Consider the following 22,505-nt stretch of genomic DNA (forward strand, 5'->3'; position numbering starts at 1 on the left):
GATGTTTTATTTCAACTTTTTTCTTTCCTTGGGGTATTTTAGGGTGGGATTTAGACCCAACCATACATGCCTGCTGCTGTTTTTGTCAGCTGATGCCAGGCTGACAGCTTTTACATCAAAGCACCGTGAGTTTGCTTTGGTTTCCATTTCATCTGTACATCCCACAGCCCACGTTTGTCAAGTGGAAATGGTGGATCCTTTATTGGAAAGCAGAGTTTACCACAAAACATCACCATGAAGTAGCCAGGCTGTGCATGCCTGGGCTGCCACAGCAGCTGAATATGCAGGTGGCAGGGGTGAAATTTCAGTTTATTTAAATAAATGCAATAGAAATCATTTAAGGAAGATTGAAATGTACCTCACCTTCCAGCTTTTTTTTTTCTTCAGTATAGTTTTGTCAATGTGCTGGTGGCAAAGCAGAGCTGCTGTGAGTTTCATGAAGCTCCTGTGTTCAGCTGAGTTCTGAGCACTCAGCTCTGCAATGATGAACATCAGTAGCTCAGCTTTATGGTTTTGCAACCACCTTCAGCCTCTGTGCTTGATTTTTAACTGGCCTCCCCTGAATATGTTTCATATTTTATTTCCGTTTCCTTTAAATATGAATGGTTTTGCCCTGTAAAAGACTGTTCATGGAACATGGACCTAATTTTTGAGCTCAAGTAGCTGCACTTTAAATTCATTCTAAGACTTTGACAGTGTCCTTACTGAAACCTTTGGCAGCTTTTTCCATTTTGGCTTTTTTGGTTTCAGATTCTACCTTTTATACTGGAAAATCTGCAGAGAGAGAGAAATCCTTTCGGAGCAGAGATCAAAGGGAACGGAGTCTGAATCCCATTGCTGTCTGTCTTCAAACAAACAAACTCATGAACCCACACAAACAAACCAATCAACCTCTTATGGTAGTGTAACTCAATTAAATCACTTTATCCACAGAGAAATGCTGTTAGATCTTTGAGCAACAGCCTCTCTTGCAATGTGTAGCTGGACTTGGTGTTATCCTCTACCCCTGCTCTCATCCATACTGGATGTCACAGTCTGACACTGGAGTTTCCAGGCAGCTTTTTAGCTGCTCTCAACCTCAGAATACCAACATTTCCAGCTCTGGGGTGTGGGAGTCCAGGGCATCCCTCTGGCTGCCCTGGAAGGTCTGGGACCCTGGCAGGGGTCAGGAACCCCCCTGGACAGAGCCCCCAGAGACACTGTCTGTGATCTCTGTCCATGGAAAAGAGTTTTCAACCTTACAGGATGAATTACAAGCTCTGAGTGTTTGATAGAAGTAATAATTAGCATGGCACGGGTGCAAAAGTGAAATTTTAGGATTCTAGATTAGGGGTCGAAAGGGGACAAGATGGAGGAAATTGGGTGTGCCTTGTCCTTTTTCTCTTTCTCCATGCCCTCCATGTTTCACTGTGGTGTTGGCATTTTTCTGTTGGTTCAGGCTGGGGACACACTGTCCAACGTAGGTGACAGATATTGGCATGTTATTGTCAATCCAGCCCAGGGAGTTTCTGGTATTTAATGTTTGTCACATCCCACTGAGGGCAGAGCCCCACACGCTGCCCTGCAGGACAGAGCTGGGCAGGGCAGCAGAACATGTGAGAGATAAACAGAATAAACAACCTGGAAACCAGCACAGACCAATTATGGCTTCTGCTTTGGCAGGGGCTGACAGACAGAGACTTTCTACAATCTGGGAATCATCAATAGCACAGATTCCGACAGCAGGGTGAAGATCCAGCACAGCAGTGTGATTTTGGGGCACACAGTGCAGGGCACTGGGAGGTGAATGAGCCATGCTGGAGGTCTGGTGATGAATCTCCACTCTGTTTCTTACAGCCAAGACATCAGTGCTCCCCAGCACAGTGTGGCCACTTCCATGACCCATTTTAGGGACACTCCTTTCTCTGGGAGAACGGAGAGAAAGCTGTGGTGTGGTCTGGGTGCACCTGGAGCACATCTGCCCACAGGAGATTCCCCCTGCCCACACTGCGTCCCCCTGGAGCAGTGGAGCAAGGTGTCAGCTGAGGAAAAAGCCCCAAAATTTGCGGATTTCCCTGAATTTCTGTCACTGAAAGGGGATTTTGGGATTCCAGGCTCCAGAGACTGCTTCTAAGGGTGGTCGTAGCTGTATTGCATTGTCCATTGGCAGGTGTGGATCAAACAGGTAACGTCAGGTTTCTGATTAATATCCTGTAGCATGGCATGATTGATTTCAACTGTCAGCTGGGATTAAGTGACTCTTGGGAGCTTTACCTTCAGTCTTAGATGTATAAAAGCTTCTTTCTTAAGGACTATAATGTAACCTTTATTATTTTTTTAATTTTTTTTTCACCCTGAAGCAGATTAGAGTAATTTTCTTAGAGAAAATACTGAAAATCAATAATTTAAAAGTTGTTGGAAATTTTCAGTTTCTGGTTGAAAAAGTAAAAACTCTTTCAGTCACAGCAAAATACCAGGAGATAAATGTTATTTGTTGGTCTGATATTGCAAAATCATCATATTCCCCATCTGTATTCCCAAAATAACACTGAGTTTTTCAACAAGTTATAGGTGGAAATATTTACAAAAGTCTTACAAACTTTTGAGGTAACTGTCATTGAAGGTTTTTTCCAAAAAATTGAATTATGGCATTCTTTGAATAGTGTCCATCTTGAAATTAAAAACATGTTAGACTTGATGTCATAGATGATTTAACATGAACAAATGATTTTAAAGAAAAATAATTTTGCTTGAAAAGATTTTGAGCATTGAAAAGCCATAACTTCCCTTACACTTGAAACTTGTTTTGATATACTTAACAAAACAGCAAGGCATTTCAAATTTCTGCCATCAGATTGGACTCTTTACAGACATGCAAAATAAAATTCAAGATTTCTCATGGCAGAAAGTTTTCCTTTTATGTTTGGAATGTGTGAAATAATTTTACTTTTGTCCATAGCCTTAATATTAGAGATGGTGGGGGTGCCCAAAGTCCAGGTGAAACCACATGGGGTAACTGATATTTCCTAAATTTGTGTTGCTGGACATACAGGGAAGCTGATGCTCACCAATGAACCTGGAGAAACAATTAGTAACAACTTTCCAGGTTGAATGTTATGCAGAGTGCCACGTATCCCTCAGCTGTTTGAAACACTTCCACATCCCAAGACTGGATTCAACCTTCAAAATTATATAGCTTACCTTATACTAATATCTACAAACTAATTAAAGTAGATTTTATTTTGCTGCTGGAAAGGTGAGTGGGACAGGAAGAGAAGCAGGAGGAAGGGCACACTGCAGCCCCACAGCTGCTGGGGTGGCTCTCTGGAGGTGTGGACAAACCCAAACCACACAGCACCACCAGGAAATTCCATGGCTGAGTTGGAAGCTGGTACCCAGGATCTTTGGGGTCGGGAAATTAATTTCAGATGACTCTGAAATTTGCCTCCTAGATAAATAGTCCAAGTATTCTGAAATGAGCGTGTAATTTAAAACAGTGTGGGGTATTCAGGGAATTAGAAGTCAAAAAAATAGTTGGGGTGTGGGTGGAGAAAAAACACAATTCAAAACTGTGATTGAACAAAGCCAATCTAGGACTAAAGTGTTGACAGGAAAATTCAGGCAGTTAGCAAGTCCAAGGGTGTCAATGAAATAATTAAAAGCATACAATATGAAATGGCCTCTGAGTGCTGTGATGGATGTGAGGTTGCCCTACCTACTCTGGCTGCTTTTAAATAACAACATCAGCATCAGGGTTTGGGCTGGGCCAGGACTCACAGGAGTTCTGTACTGGCCTTTCTTCTATTTTTGCAGCCAGAGCACTTCACTGCTGAGGCCAGTGTTTAGTGATGACCTGGGAAGGAAAACCATGGTTAAACTCCTGCTCCTGTGGCCTCCTAATCCAGGAGTGCTGCCTTGAGGGAAGGTGATGAGGGTGGGTGGGAAGCTGCAGGGAACTGGAAGGGGAAGCCTATTGCTCATGGGGAGGTGTGTTCCTATCCCTGCCCTGCTCCCCTCCCTTGGAGAAGCTGCCTTTTCCTTCTGTTTTCCTTGGGACCAAGTCCTGCATATCCTCAGCCCTACAGGAAGTTGATGGCTCCTCTTTTCCATGTTGTTTTTATGTACTTCATGAATGTATCAAATCTTATTGGAGCCCATCACTGGCTCGTGAACCCCCTGAAATGGGACCTGAGATGGGAAGGCTGCTGGAGCTCAGTTCCATCTCAGCACTTCCCAGTGTCCTGGTGGGGAGTGAGCCAGGAGGAACACCAGTGCCAGTGTAGGAGGGTGTGGGATAAATTCCAGCCAGGAGTGAGTGGAACGGGACAACTTGGCCCTGAAGATGGGTTTGGGAGATGCTGAGTAGGTGGCACTAAGACCCAGCTCCATGATTCTTGCACCTGTCATACAAAGGAAGTTGTCTTGTGTGCTGTTACCTGCTTAGATAGATAGATTCTCTCAACAAAATTAATTTCTACCCTACCTGTGAATTCAAAGAAGGAAAATAAATTTGTATTCAAACTTAAAGGCATTTAGGGGAAAAATGAATATGTGGAAGCATCTAGAAAACCCTTGCTTTTGAGAAAAGTCGAATGCGTAGCTTTAACCTCTGCTGTAAATCATCTCACCCCTCTGGGGTTTGAACTTTTATCAATTTCTGAAAATGAGCTTCAAGTCTGTTCTGTATTGATCATCTACCCCATGTCAATAATAGCTGTTGTGAAGGTGAGCCTTGCTTGAAATTCACATTATGGTATTCATGGAGGAAGGAGAGAGGGAGTGTGTGTGTACAGTTAGAGATTTATTTCAAATTCTCCAGTTAAAATCTTTAAAGAGTAGTAGGTTGAACATTATTTATGGTGTTGCTGTTCCATAGGCCTTTGATCCTCTAGATCTGTTACTCAAAAGCAATTTTAGGTTTTATTTTAAATCAAAATATCCCAAAAATTATTTCTTATATCATATTAATGATTCTGTTGAGCATCCCAGAGAAAAAGGATTAAGTAGCCTGGATCCTGGTATAAAATCCCTTAAAGAAAATTTTAAGTCTTCCACAGCTTTTAAGGCCCTGTCACAGGACTTTAAACACATAGAATTAACTATTTGGTTTTAAGGAAAAAGGTTTCTTTTACTTCAACAAGAAATAAATGTCCACTTCTGGAACTTTTTGGAGTTCTTATTGCTGAAAATTAAATACTTAGTTATAAAAAAGAATCCATTAATTTTTTTTATTTCCCAAACAATTGTTTTTCAACCAGAACAAGAAAAGCTTGGAAATACAATATCCACAGAATTTCTTTCCTTAATTTCCTTACAAATTCTAAGGGAAAATTATCTTTAACCAGCTTTTACTGGGATTCCAATTGAAAAGATAACATTTGCTGCCCCTGTGAGCTACTGTTTTTGCCACTTCCAGTATTGAGTAATAAACCAGTTATGAAGCTGTTCTGCTGCTCTATTTTGAGCCCTTTGCAGAAAGGTTCCCACTAATGTGGCAAACCCATCTTTGTGATAGAATTTAGTGTAGTGATCAACCAGGCTTCAATCCTGGATTGAGGATCTGTTAGGCATGGGACAAATGAGATTAAACCCCTTGATATGAGATGTCTGGTTTTTCATGTCCCTGCCATACAGTCCATATACAGCAAAGAAATCTGTGGTCTATGTGTAATTTTTTTGAACTGAAAGAAAATTTTGCAGTTTTCTGAAAGCAAATAAACAAAATCCTGAGTATTTTTATTTAAACATTTATTTTATATATCCCTCTAAATAGGTTTATTGTTGTTTTTGATGCTGTTTTTATTATTAAGCTATGAGGGCCAGTCTCTCTTCTGTGCCTGAGAAAAGCCTTTAAAGTGGTGGTTTGGAAAGTGAGGAGCAATGTTTGTTAACATGTGCCAGGGTGCTGGTTTGATATTGACTTGTGGGAAGAAGGAGGTTGGGTGAGTTGGTCAAGGATTGTCCTGAAATGCTGGGAGTTTGTGGAAGTCTTCCATGGGGTTGCTGAGCTGATGGCAGAAAATTGTGTGTGAGTTTAGAGAAGAGGAATGATATGGCTACAAATTCAAGTGCATTTGGTATGTTATGTATAATCTATTTTTATATGTTATATTTAATGCATTATAGTTTTGTTTGTATATAAAAGTTTGCAATAAATCTTTTTATATATATTTATGCTCATTGATCTGCATATTACTAACAAAACCAACATTATCACAAAGTGGGGTTGAGCCCAAGTTAGATTTTAGATAATCTGTGAAAGGAGTTAATTAATTGTGAATCGTTTGTCCTGGAAGTCCACGGTGGAGAGCCCTGTGGTAAGAGACATCACCCCAGCAAATCAATGTTTCATTAGCATGTCTATGGGAGATGTCTGTTCTGTTTTGCACATAAAATGAAACAAGAGCTTTCATCTCCCTCCCTGCCTCACTCTGCCTTTGAGAGGGAATAAGTGGCTTTGTTCATTAAACTCCAAACTTCCACTGCTGTACATCCCCCTGTGCTTTTTTCCTCTTATTCTAAAGCTCTCAATCAATTTTAAAGGAGAGAACCTCTATTAAGGACAAGTGTCAGGTAAATGTTTATTTCCATAATGCATTTATTAAGGTATAAATAGAGGGAAATGTTGCTGCAAGGACTGGAATTTACTTTCCATATTTGTGCTCATGAACTTCTGCATTGAAGTTTCTGCAGAAAAGTCAGGCTATTTGCAGTACTGATTTTCAGTATCAGGCAGACTATTGAAGGCACAATTATTTACATCTTTTAGTCTGAAGTCTGGATTTTGGCACTGCTATTTCCTACACTTTCCAAGTTTGCTCAATAATTTCAGGGAGGAGGGCAGATGGCAGCAGTGTTTATACAGGTCAGGTGATGCATCTGATGAAAATAGACTTGAAATAAGTCAGATATGTTCCAAACATGAAGAAGATATTGCAAGAAGGGAGTTTCACTCTGTTCCTGCTCAGCAGTGGTTTGTTTTGAAATCTTGCCAAATTTTGCATTTTATAACATGCTTGTCTATTCTCAACTGTCAGGATCTTAACAGCCTAACTCTAACACCACTTACATTTTGGACATGATGAAATGATAACTATCAATAATAGTTTAGTGGGATAATTATAAATAATGTTAAGTAGTGGTTTGGTGTACAATCTTAAGAACACATCTTATTTGGCTTAACTACAGAGGTGTCTGTTTAAAACAGTCTCCTTTCTGCTTGGTTATGTGGATCATAGAGCGTTTACCTACTAAAGTACTCCTTGGGACATTAGAATGAGGCTAGTCCACCATCACATAACTAAACTAGCTGCGACTCTGATTAATGTGGTATAATTCTTAGCAGCCATGTTTCTGATCCTTTTCCCCCATTATTCTTGTGGGTTTCAGCTCATTAACCAATTATTGGTCCATTAGCAAGATATTGATATTGTACGCACTGGTGCCACTTGTCATGACTTTAAATTTTGCATTACCTGTATATTTTCTTCAAAGCCCAATTCCTGAGTTCATGCTATTAATGAGATTCTTAGCTGCATCTTAAACAAATTCCAGACCCGCAGGCTCTCAAATGTAGATATAACAAACTCAAAAGCACCCTGGAAGATTAAAAAATAGAAAGCAAAGAGAGTGAGTCTCAAATCTCATGATTTTCAGGGCATAACTTTATTATTCTTGAATCCATTGGTTTGGCAATATTTTTCTTCTAACTGAGCAAACATTAAATACCCGGGTTTGTGTCTTGGATCTGCTTTCTTTGTGCAGCACGTGCTCACTGTGCTGATAAGATAAGAGTGCTGAGGAAACCTAAGAGAACAGTTTTTTCCTTCTTCCCTGTATTCTGCTTTTGAGAAATAATGAAAAGACTCAGCCCTAGTCAGAAATTTGGCTGATACAGAGATACTTCATAGCAAGTTTTCAGAATGAGGCCCTACATATTCCCAAAAACAATTGCAAAATAGTTTCAGTCTTTCAATTGCTTGACTCCTTCGGCCTTTCCACACAAGGTTCATTTTGAATTCTTTTGGCTGGGCCCAGGTAAGTCTTAGAGAGAGAGCTGTTCCTCATGGAGGCAGAGACATATTTGAAATGCAGATGTTTAAAATTCTTTGGGTTTGGTTTTTATAAAAGTTGGGGAGCCTTCAACCTGTTTGTGCTTAGGTGTCTGCTTTGGCTTGAAATTTTTGCAGCAATGAACAGGGAAATCATCATGGTACTATGGCTTGGTCAGAAGTAACCTCTTCCTCTCTTGGAGCATGTCCATTAGGAGATTCTGTACCCAGACCTCACTAAATCTGTCTGCATAGGTTTAAATTGATTAAAGAGGATCTTAATTCAATTGCTGTATTTGCCTTCTCTTTGCATGCAGTACTTTCATAGACTGGTTTCTTGATTGCCTCTTTTCTCTAGTTTTTCATCAGCATAACCAACTTTTTGAGTAGTTGCTCCTGATTTTGTGTGACTGAATTGAACTCCTTGGATTCATGAAAGAGATAAGTCCACTACTGAAAGAAGTAGTGGACTTAGCTTCAGTTGAGCCTGATTCTGATCCAGGGGGAATTTTCCAGTGGATTTTCCAGGCTGGGGAAGTACAATAAGTTTCTTCCTATCCTAAACAGGCACCTGTGACTCGATGATTAGATGGAAAGTTGAAGATCTTTGGCAAGATCAAAATCTCAGCACCACATTCTACTCCACCTAACCCAAAAAAGGCCACGTGCTTGTTGACTGAAGCAGCTCCTCAGCTTGATGGTAACAATGTAAGTTTGGAAACAAGGACTATAATTAACCATGACTGTATTATTGGATGTGTGCGTGCGTAATTAACAAAGCAGATATTTTTGTGTATGTGGCTCTACTTATTTGCTCATGAAAACTCCCCACCATTTTCATCAGCATATTAAGGTTAATTAAAATGAATTCTGTTTGTATTGACTGCCTTTTCACGTATGCGAAGTTTGTGCGAACCAAGTGTGTGGCCGGGGCCTTCTTCCCTATAAAATCCATAATGTTTGCTTTCAGAGCTGGGGGAAAAAGGAATCCAAATTGCAGGCTGTTTGAAATTTAAATCAGAGCAATACTGGTCAATAGTATCAAGGTTATGGTGCCCTGGAAGGTTTTGATTGGGTGCTGCCAGGTGCACGTTGGGTGACAATGACATTAAAGGTCAGTGAATGGAGTTTTAGGATTTCATTTTGGTTAATGTGGGATTCTTGGCTGACAAAAAATAATGGACTGGAATTGTAGAAGTTTGTGGATGGTGTGCCAAGGCACAGCACAGGCCCAGTGTTTGCACTCTGCTGTTGTGAGGATTCCCCAGCTGAGATTACAGCTCAGAACAAATACATAACAAGACATAAATGCTCTCCTGAAGAGTTTGCAGCTGTAAAGAATGGGCCTGGTAAGCTGTGGGAGAAGGGAAGCACAAGCACAGGAAGGTGGGGTGACCTGCCAGGGCTTGTGTTGCAGGCTATGATCATGCAGTGGGTTCTCTGGAGAGCTGGAAGTGAACCCAATATCCCTAACACAGCACCACGACTCTCTGCCTGCGCTCCTTGCAGTTTCTTCCTAGCTCCTGGAATTCTACCAGGTGCTTAAGTGGTTACAGACTGAATAGACTGTTTGGGCTTTTGCTTGATCAAACAGCATCTTCATGAAACTTTATCTGAAGCCCACACTGATGCAGCACCCACTGGAAATGTGTGTTACTTGAACAGGACCCCAAGCTTGGCAGAGCTCTCAGGTGGGCCTGGCTGTACCTCCTCCTCCAAGTGAGCTCTGCAGAAAAACATTTTAAATTGCAAAAGATGTGTTTTATTCGATCACAAGCTAAGAAAGTATGTAGATGCTTTAAAGCAGCATAAATTCAGATCAAGACACAGATTTGACTCGGGTTAAAAAAGATTAAATTAAGAACAATATAAACAAATCCTGCTTTCTTTGCTCTCTCATGCAGATAGATCTTAAGATTTGCTCTGATTTCAGTAATTCATTTGCTGTCTGTGTGACAACAAGGTCAAGGCTGTCCTTTTTAAGTACCTATTTCAACTAATTCCATCCATCCCCCTTCAAGGACGCTGCTGTGGATCCCTCCCTGCTGCTCTCAGCTTTGTCCCTGTCTTTGCTCCTGCACGGGCTCCTGCTTTTCTGTGGGTCTCATCCTCCCCATCCCTCCCTGCCTGCACCCCAGGGACTGGGCACACTCAGTGTCTGATGGGTTGGGCTCCTCTCCCACGCTGCCTTCCCTGGCCCAGGGCAGGGTTCTGTGGGACAAGGTGCCCAGCCCCAGCTTTTCAGAGGAGCATCACACACAGCCAGCCCTAAACAAACAGAGCCAGTGCTGTCTGTCACATTTCCCATTTAATTTGTCCCTGTTGAACTCGTGATTTGCACAGTGGGATGGGAGGATGTGGGCTGATGGCAGCTCTCACAGCTATTGTTGCAGACTATCTGCAGGCTCAGGAGAGTACTTCTACATGGCCTTACTCTTGATTTATGTTCCTTTGGTTTATTCCCCAGGGAGGGAAATCTCTACAGGGTGTAAATCAGATTTTTTTTTTTCCTTCCTTTTTTTGCAGAGACTCTGGCTCGTAATTCTTTCAAATGTAAATCTGAACATAATTCTGCGGCAGGAATGGGTTCTATGGCTAATCATGTGGCTTCAGGCTCTATATCTCTCTAAAGCTTCAGGCCATTTCTGTAGAAATATACAGAACATATTCCAAAGAATAAAATAGTAATGTCCTGTATCATCCAATTTCTTTTTCATAAGCCATTGGAAAGGTGAACATATTTTGGTTTGTTTATGTAACAGTTCTATGATCTAAAAAGAAGGAAAGCAAAATGTAGGAAGAAATTTTTCCCATTAAAGCTGGCTTTTAATCTGCTTCCTTGACAAATGCAGTTGATACTGATAGTATTTTTCCATTCCTGTCTACTCCCAGTAAGGCTGAACGATCTGCTTCTGTCTCTCTCTTGGCTCTGATAATGTTTCTGTACTAACATAACATAATGCCACACAATTAGAAATTATATGTTAGCTGTTAGTCATAGCCCAGTGAGTTTACATTAGACAAAAGAAATTAAATGGGAACCAGAGGAGACCTAGTAAGTGCAGTTTCTGTTGCTTTTTTATGCTCGGAAATATCACATTTCTATTGATGAGCATCATTTATGCCTGTGTGGGGGAAACTCACAGTGCTACAGGCAAAAGAATCCCTCCCTGGTCATTTTTTCAATTTCAAATCATGCAGAGTTTGTAAATGAAAAGTCAAGACAGTTTTTCTTCTGTCTTGGAATTGATGGGTTCCTTCAAAATTTGTATTCACACCCTGAAAGGAAATAGAATTATTTTTAGTCTTGATTGTCTGTAACACTAAATGATGCCTTGTAACTTGTTTTGTTCTAGGGAGGGAGAGCTTGTACTGTATGGAGGAATTTGATTCCTTGTGTGTTTGTCCTGGTGGAAGCCTTGCTTTAGAAGCTTTTGCTTAGTGGGACCAGTGGCATTGCTGGTCTGGTGGTGATTGGTTCAATTTTCTGTTTTATTACTGTATGAATTTCTGCCTCCCTTGCTCCTGGATGTGTTCCTAATATACTTATTTTTCTAAAGTTTGGAAGGTTAGATTTGACTGCTCATTAAGCATATTCATGAAGGCTTAAAGTAAAATAAATTGTGCTATCTTTTTGGCTGAGGTTTCTAAAGTTACCATATATTCTTAGATTAACTCCACATATTCCAAGAGGACTCCCAAACTGTCGGATTGGCTTGGAGAATCTCTGCCCTTACATTTATTTTGTTTCATACTTCAGTGATATTTTGTAGGAACAATTTGGATTAGTAGTAATTGCTGACAGATCTTTCTTAGACTGAGATAGCAAGAGTGAGAGACTTGGCTTTTTCCTTTTCTTCTATTTGCTTATTTCTGCCTTGATTTTTTTTTTTTCTTGTGTGCTTGCAGTTTTTACTGAATGGAGTTCTGAGGTTTTCTACAGGTGTACTTGGTTATTTGCCTCTCTGATTGTGTAAATGCATATATGGGTTTTTGTACAGAAATTATTTTCTTTGAAGAAATGGAACAAGGAAGGTGTTCTGTTGTTAATTGGCTGCTTGCATTTCATATTCTTATATATGTGCAGTAGCTTGTACTTAAAATGTAGAAAACCCTCTCCAGAACAAGAAACTGATCTTGGAGAGGAGGGATGGAGAAAACTGGGAAGAGAAAAGGAAAGGTTTTAGGGGGAAAATTGAATTTTTTTAGATACTTTGAAGATTCCAGAAATGGGCTTAGCTACATAAACTCACGCGTATCCTAATAATGGTCACCTTGAAGAAGATAGCCTGAAAAAGAGTGAAGAGTACAGACTCTGCTCCTAGGTGTAAAGGGAAGAAATGTCTCAGATTTAGACTTCCCATGTAGGAATATATTAGATATTTCCATTTTCATTCCTCATAATGTTTTTTGGAGATACACATTTTTTTGATGCTGTAAATAAACATTTGTAAATGATACATGTATTTATCCTAATTTGATTTTAGTTCAGGATGTTTTCAAGATGGAGTAAACAGCAAATCATTTCTTTCTCAATGTCAAGGCAAATCTATAAAATGCAATGTTGTGACCCTTTAACAAGTGCTTCAAGTGTACTTTAAAAAAATTCCAAGAGGATGAGGATAATCCTCTGTCGTAATAAAATAACATGCACTGGTTTGCATGACCATATTTTAGGAGTGAGAGGAGGAATCAAGTTTTCTCTAGAGCAGATGATGACTGAATTTTTCCCATATGGGGCACATCAGAACCTAAAGTCTGTAGAAGAGCTGCCACACTCTGCTGTCAGAAATGTGGGATGGAATCTTGAAAAGGATTTTTAGCTTGTTCTCCGGTGAGATCCTTTATTCTGATAGAAGGACAAGCAGAGTGCAATAAGTAGATGGAACTAAAAGGACTCAGATATTTTCCTTAAGAGATGTCCTGAGAACTTGCCATCATTCAGACAAAATGAGTTGGAATTGAGAGGTCATGAATTGGCTTTCCTCATGGGTTCCAGGTGTCTGTGTGCTCATGGATTAACAGGTGATCTCTAGGAAATGCCTTGAAAAGGTTTGAGCCACTGGAAGGTTTCAGATGCAAATATTTGAGTCCAGCAAAGAAGAGAGACCAAACAGAACAAATTTTCTTGGCCACACCTGGTCCTGTTAGGCTCTGAAGCTCATTGCCTTACCTTTAAAAACACCTGCTCAGTGTCTGAGTCCTCTGAGCTTGCAACCCTAAAGGAGCAAATAGCAGCAGGGCAGGGCAGTCAGCCCCAGAGCCCCAAAGGGTCACTGAGCAGCCCTCCAAAAACATCAGGCACTGCAGAGACGGAGTTTGGAAAAGCCCTGCCACAGTAGGAAGTGTTACTTGTTCTTGTAATAACTTAAATGGGGTGTTAGGTGGCTATTTTTAGGTATGTAAAACTCCTTTTAAATTCTGCCTTAGGTTTTTTATAACATGAAAAAAAAAAAAAAAAGGACTAAAGCATTAGCAAGAAAAAGGGAATTAAGTGTAAACTTGGGGGCATTAATAATGTTGATTTTCTTGTTGTAGAATTACAACCCTTGAAAACATCAACTCTTTTTCTAAGAATTTAATTAGGATTGTTTAAATTTTATCCTCTAATTAAGGATGCTGGCAAATCAGACCCTTCCAGCTCTATCTCTAAATGTTTTGTTACCTCTCCCTGATGCATTACAAAGGATTTTGCAATGGATTTGTTGAAAAATGTACATTTTGAACCTTCCCTGCACTGTGCTCTGAGGAGACTCACTGTCCATGTGCATCTCTGCTGAAGGCTGCCCATCAGTGGCTGCAACTCAGTGACAGGAATACTTTTACTCAATTTTGGGTTGCTGCTTCCTGACTTTCTTTAGTCCTTATATTCTGTGCAGACAGATGGGAAACTTGAAATACCTGTTCAGCAAGGGTTGTTTTTTTGTAGCAGTGAATTTTTAATGGCTCACAAATATTCTTATCACTCCTGTGCTTCCCTTATGTTTGGCCATAGGATGTTGCAACCCTTTTCTTCTCTGTATTCCCAAGCAGATGCAAAAGATTAGCCAATCTGTTTTGCTTGTGAGTGAAAGTTTGTAAAGAATAGAAAAAGGGGTGGATGGAGAATCCTACATTTACTTCTATAATTTTTGGAAATTCTGATCGTATGGTAAATATGGAAGCCATTACATGATGGTGGTGTAGACTTTCCTGAGTTCAATTCAATGCAAAAGAGTTTCATTTTAGAAACAAATTTAAGCCCTGGAAAAAAAAAACAAAACAAAAAAACCACCACAAAAGCAAACCTGGTTTGGGGGTCTTTTGCTCATTAAATGTGTCACTTGTAAATATTGACAGAAAAAGAGACTTTGTCTACCCTGATCTTCTCCCTAAGATGTTTCCTGATTGCAGCTTTCAGATTGGCAGCTTAGGAAAGGAGGGTTCTTGTGGTGGTGTCATTATAAAGACTGTATAGGTTGATTTCCATATACATATTTTATCAAAATACATGGCTTTTTATTACCTTTAATACCTGTATTTGGGAGCCAAGGTCACTGCAGAGATATTGTGACTTAGCTGGTTCACTGGCCCTGTAAATGGAGTTTGTAGCTGAAGGCACAGAAGAGTCTCAGTGGAATACAGAACTGCTACAGGGCAGACAGAAAATAACAAATGACTCTTTCTAACTGCAGCTTCCTTGGTGCTCAGTGTGGCTTCCAGGTGTCCCATGGATCCAGCCCCTTGACTTCTTAAATTTCAACCTCATCAAAGATTGATTTTGCACTTGGTTTCGGCTGTGGGTGAAGGTTCACATTTGTTGTTTTCATCCAAAAAATATGTTATGGTCTATATTTCAGACAAAAAATTTCCTGTTAAATCTGAACTCCAAGGTGACTCCTGACCTGAAGGAAATCCTTTGAGATCCACCACTTCTTCCTTGCTTTTGTTCTCAATTTTGAAAAATCTTCCTCACTTTTTGCATAGATTTCAGTTTGGTAGGTAGGAACAGGCTGTACTTTCTCTGAACAGCACACACTTGGAATGACAAAAAGGTATATGACTTCTTCACTTGCAGAAGAATACTTAGCTGTAACATTTCTCCTGGTTTTGATCTGGAATCCCTCCACACTCAATGTCTCTTGCAGTTTGCATCTGTGGATTTTATAACCTTTTAAAGGCATAGCAGTTCAGTCAGATAAAGAATTATTCATATTTTATTTGATATTGCAACAAGTATTATTTTATAGCTATATAAGGCTTTTATAGATACCTAAGGGGGAATTTATCCCTAGAATTTACCTTGTCTCTGCATCAATCTCTGCATTCTGTCAGTGTTCAGGTGTATTTCTGGGGCACCTCTTGAATTTAGCTGGGGCTCTGGTAGCACTCAAAATCACATTCTTACACTGCTGTTTGGACACAACCCCCATGTTTTACTAGATGAAAATATTCTGGCAAAGTGGTTAAGACAATAAGTGCATGGATCTGGAATTTTTAAGTGTAAATCTCAGTCTGGACCTTAGTTAAAGGCTGTGTCCAGCTGTCCCCAGTTATGGTGGCTTTGAAATGCCATCCCCACTGCTCTTTGCAGAAGCTGCTGTTGCAGGTGAGCCTGATGTTGCTCTGGATGTTGTTTGCCAATATGCCATTCTTGGCAGTCTTGCAAGAAAAGTCCTTGCAGCAGCTTCTGCAAGAGTATTAGGATGAAATCCAGTGATCTGGCTAATATCTGACTGGGTAAGCATTCTGTCCATTCAAATTCTCAAAGAAATCTAAGATTAAAAAAAAAAAAAAAAAAAATCCCCTATTGCTAAGTGTTTCTGCCTTCCAAAAGGGTTGTGTTGTTTCATCCCAGCAGTCAGCACATTTCACTGTATGAAATTCACCCTTTGCAATATATATTTTTCAGTTTCTCAACTACCTGTGGGTTAGGGAACCCTATGAATAAGATCATTTGCATTTTTATTTATACTGCATGTAAATGAGTGGCTTCCTCCTTGTGGCAGGTTCATGAGATACCAAAACTGTCAAGGGGTCTCATGTGCCAACCACAATTTCTGCAGCCAGGATGCCCAATGACAGGTCCTTAGTGGGTATTGACTGCAAACAGACTCTTGCCCTCCCACCAAAGTATTCTGTGACCCCAAATGCCCTCTGAGCCCCCCTGAAGCACAGGCACATCAGCTCAGGCTTTACAGGGTTTGTATTTTTCCCTGGAACATGGAGCTGAATTCCTGGTCCCCTTGCTGACAAATAAAAGCACAAACAAAACAACCCCTTCCCACACTTTTACGATGAATGGAAGTCTGCTGCGGTTGTACTTTTAGGAGGAGGTATGAAGACAGGCTCCTGATCTGAGTGTTAAAAAGGGCTTTATGCCTTAAGTGGCAAATGCCACTCTGACAAAGGATTAGTCAAACTTTGAAGGTCGAAGAGGGGTTCGGGAGCTCTGTCTGAAGCTCCTTTTTTCATCTGAAAAAGGGACCTTCAAAGAGAAATTTCAATACTTGACATGCAGCTTTCCCCCCTCTGTTCCAGCCTTACAAACAGCGACACAACCAATGACAACAGAGGGAAGGAAGACAAAAAAAGCATGTAAAACAGCTTGCATTCCCTTTCATTCAGTGCTGAGCTGCTCCTCAGGGCTGGAGCTTTCTTCTGTTTATTATCATTTTATTTCTTTTGCATATTTTTTTGTTTTCTGCCAGGGAGAAACTCTTGTTTTCTACAGAGAGCAGCTTGGAAGTGGGATATCTGATACGGGAGTCTCTGTGTGTGTTAACCAAGAGCCAGATTTTCAGCAGTGCTCTGTATTCCACAGGCTGGATTTTCTCCCCTACCCACCCAGCTGCCACACAAAAATAACCAAGCCAGTCTGGTGTAGTTTCTCTTTGCGTAAAAAGAGCACGAGAAAGAACCAGTAACAGGCGGAGTGAAATTGCCAAATTATTTAGAAATCTTTTCTGGCTCGGCTCTCTCTGCAGGTTGAATATTTCTGGACACGCGGCCAAAGCTGCGGTGCTGCTGGCCAAGAACATGTCAGATTTCACCAGCTAAGCAATGCAGGCTATGGGCAGGACGTGGCTGGGAGAGCTCCAAGGAAAACTCAGGTGCTGTAGGATGTGGTAATTACTGATTCAGTAAATAGACTTCTCCGAGGCACTGCAGCATCTGTGTCCGATCTAGGAGGATGTTGGAGAAAATCACCAGGTAAAGGTTGGTAGGATACGTTACGACCCCATAAAACATTTTGGAATTAGAAAGAAATATATATTGTGTGTCAGAATGGCAGCAAGACCTTATAAAATTTGTTACCCTCTTCCCCCCACGCTCCCAAGTTCCTCTGTAAGCTGAGGTTGCACGGGCTAAAGGTGCTCTCCTTGCTTTTCAGAGATCAAAGCTCGAATTGCCCCTCTGGCACTATTCCTTCCTCCACACACAGGCTCTGCCTGCCAAGGTGCATGCTACTGTGGCACAGGGCTCTTTCCTTCTTACTTTGACCACTGATTTTTATCTCGAGACAAGAATTAGCATATAGGAATGGAAAAACTGTTTTATTAACATTTTCAGCTCTAGCTGGAGCTGCAGGGCATAAGCTTATTTCTGGTGAAGGGAAAATGAGGCTGGAATTCAGAACCCCACATGGCTTGTGTCTGGGACCTGTCTGGGTTTCAATTTTTGGACTTTGGCTTTCAGTAAGCAAAAACTTAACTTCTAATAAGATAATACCTTCTGTTCTACCTTTTACTGTGCAGAGTTTCTCTGTAAAACATCTGATGCTTGTCTGGCTCAGACCTTCCCAGCTCCTAGAATTAGCTGGTAAAGCAGATTAGATTGCTTGAGAATGAAAGCTCTGTCTGGTGAATAGTAAATCATAAGCAGCACTTTCCTGTGCAGTGGTAAAAACTGTTTATCTCCTTACCTGGGGGAAACTGTTATCGATGTGTCTGCACACCTGTTTAAACAGCCCTGCAGCGGGGAGGACATTGGTCAGACAGATTTGAAACATGATTTAAACTTTGGAATAACCAGCCTTACACATGTATTATGATGTAAAATCTATGGTTTTAACATGAGAGGGTTTTATTTGAATAAAGCTGTGAGGAGACCAAGAATTAATGTTCACCGTCTTGGCTAACACACGATAAAATCTGATTCAGTTTTTTTCAGTTCAGGTAGAGTTTTTTAATCCCTGAGCCAGCTTATACATTTGAAAAATGTTCCTTTTGTATTTGTGGCACTTTCTTGTGCTATTAGTACTGCAGCTTGGCCAAAAAAGCAAAGTCCAAGCTAACAAAACAGAATATCCTAATGGATAATTTTTGCCTGCTGTTACTCAGAAATCATTCCATGGTTTGAAGTGATAGGCTTAAGTTACTCCCTCTTCTGACCAGCCTTTGATAGGTTTTCAGCTGCTCTCTGTCTGAAATCAGCAGAGATTTTTGCATAATGAATGGACCAAATATATTAATTATTGAAGTTTAAGTCCTAACTTAAACACAAATCTGTATAGGGAGAAGGGGAAGGAGTTGAGAAAAATGTAGTTTTTCCTGTTGGATTTCCAAAGATACACAGTATTTCTAAAGCCACGAAGGCCAAGCAGCTATGAATTACCTTTCTTTTTGTGATTTTTTTTTTTTTGGTCATTGAAGATGCTCAGGAAGTTTTGCAAGTCGGAAATGGACTATTAGGATTTGCTGAAATGCGTTTTTGGCTGTGACCATTTACCTGTTTCAGCATTGAACTCTGTGCATCCAAGGTTGTTTGTTTTTCTTTTGAAATAAAAATGTGTAAAGAATACACTTTCTTTAGGTACAAAAGTTCATATTCAGGGTAAAGAAAGTGAACCTTTTCCTTGCTGAAATGTATTTCTTGCCAAGTAGGCTGAGAGAGCAGCTGAGTTTCTGCTGTATAGGAAGGTCTTCAGTAGATTATTCTTTTTTTCTTCAGTGATAATTGTCTTTTATAGTTGCATGTGAATTAAGCACTATCTACAAAGCTCTTAAACCATGGAATTTCTCCAGTGCCCTTCCAGACAGTTATCTGGAGCTCTATAACTTTTGAATTCCTTGTCTTCTTGACTTCTCCATCCTTCTGTGCACACACACCTGTACACTCTTTGCACTGGGTTTGAGGTCTACATCACAGTGCTTATTTTGTGCTGTCTTGCTCTTTTGCTTTTATATTCTTCCCACCACTGCTAGCTCTTAAAGATGGAAGTAAATAGGAAAAGTAAGCCTTGTGGTGTTGAAAAATCTGTATTTATGATTTCAGAGTTCCCTCAGCAGAACTTTTTGCATGCCCTCAGAGAACAACAAAATGTGCCTTTGACTTTTGAAATGGGCCTTTGCAAAGAGCTTCCAGTGTGATACAAACACACAAACAGAAAATGGAAAGAGGCTTGAGCATCCGGAGAGAAACATTCCAGGCTGGGCTGCTGCCTTCAGGTTGCAGTGGCACCTTTTGGCCAGGGCATGTGAAATGTGGGCAAGGCTTGATCCGTGACCCCCCTGCAACCCAGCCCTCTCTTCCAGACTGGCCTGGGAGTGAGCCACAGGAAAATCCCTGCTCAGTGTCCCCCTGTTCGTCTATTCAGGCAAAGTCCCCAGCCCCTGCCTTTGTGCAGAGTCTGAGGAGAGCTGACAGAGGGACCCGGGTGAAGCTCCAAGAAGGAAGGGGGACTATAAGTTTTGAAGTTTTTTTTTAAAATATAATAATTATGGACGGACAATATATCTACATTAAGTGCTTGATGGGGAATGAGTGAATCAGAGGATATTGTTCTTTTCAGGCTACTTTGGGTAATGCCTGTGTCCAACACAAACTTGGAGTGAACAGCTGTTTACTGTGTGACTGATCTGTGACTGTGTGACTGAGTGACTGATCTGCTGCCACTGACATAAATTTTCATGTTTATGCTGATTTTAATGAAGATTCTTTGTCTGCTGTATGACTTTTCATTATATGTGATCTAGAAATGGCTGCATGAGCTGCCTGTTGTCATTTCTGCTCTGCAAAAAAAAAATTTAAAATTTATATTTTCCTTCCTGTCTTGAACTTCCCCTTCTCTCCACTATAAATATGTGTTAGTTTGGCTTCTGGGGATATTCTGTAGGTCTTGCAGCCTTTCTGCTTTGCATGGCTGACACAAAGAAGAAAAAGTAGTGTGAATGCTAATGGAATATTTTTGGTAAGTGACTGAAATGAAGTTATGTTTGTAGATAAAAGCCACGTTTTTTCTTCCAGGGCCTATTCTCAGAGATCCCTAGTACTAAGATCTAAGGTTTTAGTAGTGGAACTGATTAGAACAAGGAAGTTTAGAACTCATTTATAGATTTTCTATATTCTACTCATGAAATGGGTGAGGAGCCTCAGTCCCTAAAGCTCTCTATATCCCATGTTGTGCCTTCAAGATGTGTTTTCTGCAGCCTTCCTCTGTCCCCCTGTATATTCTGTGCATGAATCAAATAAATCCCTAATGGTCCTGGTTGCCTTCTTGGCTCTGTTCTTTAGGTGCCTTGACTGGGCTTTCGATCCCCATAGTCACTTTATTGAAACACAGCAGGATTCTTCTGGGATGGCCTCCAAGATGTTCCTTTGAAAGATGAAATGTAGCCACTAATAAGCCATTCCATTTCTTTCTCCCCCCATCTCTGTCTCCGGCAGGAAGTTCTTTGGCTTCATATTTGCACTCCTATAAAAAGTTGGAGATGTACTGTCTCTTTTATTGGAAATAAATTAATAAATATAAAAATATGTAATGGAAGGGACTTGACCTGTGGAAATCCTTCCTTCCCTCCCTTTTCCCATGTCTCCACTGAGACATGCTCCTGTAACTTCAGGCTCTAAAAATGGCTACCAAAAGAGGGGAAAAAGAAGGATGAGGGAAATTTTGGTTTTTTTTTTTCTCCTGCCCAACACCTGGACCTCCCCAGAGGGATTTCCCGTCAGCTGCAGCCTTTGAGGCTGACCTAAGCTGGGTTTGTTTTGCTTTGAACCAGAGCTGTCCCATTTGGACATGTATTTCACATGTCCCAGGAGCTCTTTACCCCCACCCTCCCTCTCCCCAGTGTCTTGATGTCTGTTCAGTTCCTGTGCAGCCCCACTGGGGAGATGTTTGAGGTGGGGAGCCCTGAGTGTTTTTGTTTGAAGGGATGGGAATACCAGGCATTCCTGCCTGGCCTTCCATGGGAGCTCAGAGCTGGCCCTGAGGCTCCATGCTGACATCTCCATCCCTGGATCCCTCTTGTCCTCGCATCTCTCCCATCACCGAGTGCCGGCTGCTCCTCAGCCGGGGGTGCAACGAGGCTCTGAAGAGTACCCAGGCAGCCAAAAATAACAGCAATAAAAATAAAGACATTATTAAAGCCAGATACGACTGATCTGAAGTCACAGCGAGTGTAACATGACTCAGTCAAATCCCCAGGACAGTTGGAGACAGAAAGGGAAGGAGAGAGGAAAATCTCTATCTGTTTAAAGTTCTGGGCCCCAAACTCCTTACAAGTCAGCTTTGATAATTCATCAGACGACCACAAAAAAGAATGCCTCCCCCGCTCCAGATGCAACCGTGTCTTGTCCCAGCCTCTTTTTCCACAGCCTGTGAATCTCACCACATCAAGGGGAAAAGAAAATACGTTTAAAAGTTCTCCTTATTTAGGTTGGGTAGGTTTGAAATATCCTCCAAAGGCAAATGTGCGTGTGACTGGAGGCATGCGTGTGTGAGGATATAGACATGAGGAGTTCTACTTGGGAGAAGGGAAAAAATTAGTGGAAAAAAGCAAAATTTGCCGTTCACACCCAATTCTGTTGGAGAAAGAGGAGGCTGCGAGCCTCTATTGTGACACAGTTAAGCTAATTAGAGAAATTAACCCAAAATCCCACACCAAGGACTGTAGTGTGGGATGGCTAACTGCACCCTCACCCCATCAGTTTCCTTGTAAAGGAGAATAACTCAGAGTCCATGCAGTGCTTCACAACACAATAAACTCTCCTGGATGTGTGTTTGGCTGCTGGTGGACATTTGCTGGAAGGCAGATCGATGTACCAGGGTGAAAGAGGAATGGAAGAGAAATGTAGGATCGGGCAGTGCCGGCCATTCTTTGCTACGGGGGCAGAGATTAATTTCTCAAGGCTGTTGTTGTATTTGAGGTCTGGAGGGGGTACCATGAAAGGTATTCCCCACACCCTTTGGGAGAGTGGCTTTGACTAATGGCAGAAAAGGGGCCAAGCAAGAAAACTTGGATCTGATTTGAGTATCACACAGTGTGTGTGTTTTGTTCTCGGGTTTTTGCTGGAGCCAACTCCGATATAAACAGATGGACTTCAAAGTAATTGGTCTGAATAAAAACTTACATAATATTTTAATGGTTGAAGTCTTTTGGGACTGTAAAACTAGATTGAAAATCTCAGAAGGTATTTATTTATGTTATTTGGGCCAGGCAGAGAGACAAGAAATAGATCTGGTTCTGTTTTTTTGGTTGATTGGTTTGTTTG

General features: G+C 40.9%; 1 long non-coding RNA gene across 3 annotated transcripts in view; it reads left to right on the forward strand.

Annotated features, from left to right (window-relative positions):
• The first annotated feature begins 1,450 nt into the window (after positions 1 to 1,450).
• The window catches only part of LOC146765711 (uncharacterized), a 335,663-nt gene continuing 314,608 nt past the window's right edge, over positions 1,451 to 22,505 (forward strand). For all 3 annotated transcript variants that reach the window (XR_014949631.1, XR_014949630.1, XR_014949632.1), the window contains exons 1-2: positions 1,451 to 8,016; positions 8,598 to 8,738. This is a non-coding gene — a long non-coding RNA (uncharacterized LOC146765711). The remainder of the gene's footprint in view (positions 8,017 to 8,597; positions 8,739 to 22,505) is intronic.

This window comes from Lonchura striata, chromosome 20 (assembly GCF_050655825.1).
Source record: "Lonchura striata isolate lonStrDom1 chromosome 20, ASM5065582v1, whole genome shotgun sequence".
In the NCBI taxonomy this organism is placed as follows: domain Eukaryota; kingdom Metazoa; phylum Chordata; class Aves; order Passeriformes; family Estrildidae; genus Lonchura; species Lonchura striata.